We start from the raw sequence: 2260 nt of genomic DNA, 5'->3' as shown, positions 1-2260 counted from the left end.
GGAGAGAGAGAGAGAGAGAGAGAGAGAGAGAGAGAGAGAGAGAGAGAGAGAGAGAGAGAGATGCCGCAGGTAACATTTGGTGGGAGAGCGGAAACACTGTGGAATTTTTTGTATGTACAATCAGAGTTTTGGTACAAGGTGGTGTTTATTTTCATAACAACACAGGAATCTGAAAGGGAAAAAATCCATAATTTTCACTGTGAAATTTGACCACTATTTATACACATGTGTATTAATTCCCTTTATTAATCCGTCACGATTACAGCGACAGGGAGGGTAGCAGAATTAAATGTAGGGGTTTTTACCCCCCCAGAGAGAGAGAGAGAGAGAGAGAGAGAGAGAGAGAGAGAGAGAGAGAGAGGGCCAACCTGGGCTGAGAGGGATACATCCAAGCAGACTCAGTGGCGGCGGGTGGATGAAATGTTGGGTGGGGCTCAGGTTACTTCCACTACTTTATCAACCAAATAACAAGCAATAAGAGCAAAACTGTGATTATTTTTCTATACTCACGGTGAGTTACGTCACTTTGAGAACCACTCAGATGAGAAAAGTCGCCTTGGTCTTCCATCGCTTTGTTCTTTTCTAGGTTAAATTTTTCTGGATGGTGGGGATGAAGCCGTTTCACCTACTTTTCCTCTTATTTAAACTGAATAAAAAGGTCCCTCTTAAACTAAGTGGTTCAACGAGATCCATATTTGTTAAATCTCAGCAGCACAAACATAAACATGCACACACAGCATTTCAAACCTATTCCTTCTGTGAACTAAAATTAAGCCGTGTAGTCGCAGAGAGTAGAAAGCACTTAACACTGCCTAACAGAGGTCCAATGAGTACATAGGTAACTGTGTCACTTGAGGAAAGTGTGCTATTTAGGTTTTTTCCTATTGAGCAACGTCAGAAAAAAGCTGAATCAGGTGTAACCTGTGTGTTCGCATAGAGAGACAAAGTAAAATGACGGCAAAAGTGTTGATAGTGTCCTTGAGTATTGTGTTTCTCTCAATAAAAGAAAAAAGAAAGAAAATGACCATTTCTAACTACATGGGCATGACAACTGATAGAAGAAAGATCAAACTGTTTGAGCAATTGAATAAAACCTGCTGATGATCTTGCCATGATTATGTCAGAACTGGGAAAATAAAACCAACGTAGTGAAATTTCTACAGATATTATTATATCAAGATATATTAACTGGGAACCAAATCAAAGTATTTAACTTTCTGAAGGAGAAAAGACTGGTAATGAGCATGTTAGTCCTTGAGCAAGGCGCCAAGGCCTCGGAAGGACAAAATATTTATTTGGGCAGCGCTTTGCTGACACCTTGGAATAACAGGAACAAAAATATATACAGCACTCTGTCAGAGGCCTGAATAGAATAAAATAAAATCTTGGGCAATCCGCATTGAGGCACCATTACGACATGACCAAATAAAAACAAAAAAGTACCATAGCAATCTTGGTAGTCACCTTCTCCACAAAGTCATGTAAAAGTAGTACAATTGTAAGCCTGGAATTGACACTTAACAATTTCAGAACTGGTTAAAATAGTTAAAAGCCAGTCTGGGAGCACTAAACAAAATGTTTACCACAGACGACTAAAAGCTTAACAGCTGATACTTCACAAAGCTGATCCTTGATGGCATCAATTAATCAAGATTGGCAATATGTAGATTGGTAAAGATTCATAACGCCTTTGTGGAGAAGCCATGGTTCTCTCAGGCCGCAAGGCTCTTCCGGTAGGGCACAGGAGGCAAACTCCATTTTAGTGATGGGTTTTTTCGTGCAGCATTAGACATGCTTCGCATCCATGCAATGAAGTGAAACTTGGTATGTGCACAGAAAAACAGCTGTAGAAGATATTGCTTTGAGTGAGGTATAAAATGAAAAATCAAAATGAAAAGAAAAATTTCACAGGTGAAATTTACCTTTCACTTCAACTCAATGCTGCTCATGAACCCAAAGTTTTGAGAGTCATACAAATTACACCTTTGAATTTTGAGCCTTTTGCTGAATAAAATAATTCTGGATGTGATGGAAAAAAGTCCGGCTGAATGGTCCCGTGACCCTCCAAAATAGGGTATTCCCTTCTGATAACTGATAAGCCAAATAAACACTACGTAGCCATGGTGCACCACCAGGGAAGCCCCGAGACAACTGAGCCACTGATATATTATGCAATAATTAAATCTATGTGTAGCAAAAAGTGTGGATACAAGAAAGCAACAAATGAGGGTTTTTTTAATTCGCACCAGTAACAAAGAGA

Source organism: Aplysia californica, unplaced genomic scaffold, assembly GCF_000002075.1.
Source record: "Aplysia californica isolate F4 #8 unplaced genomic scaffold, AplCal3.0 scaffold00145, whole genome shotgun sequence".
Classification (NCBI taxonomy): domain Eukaryota; kingdom Metazoa; phylum Mollusca; class Gastropoda; order Aplysiida; family Aplysiidae; genus Aplysia; species Aplysia californica.
This window is presented reverse-complemented; position numbering follows the sequence as displayed.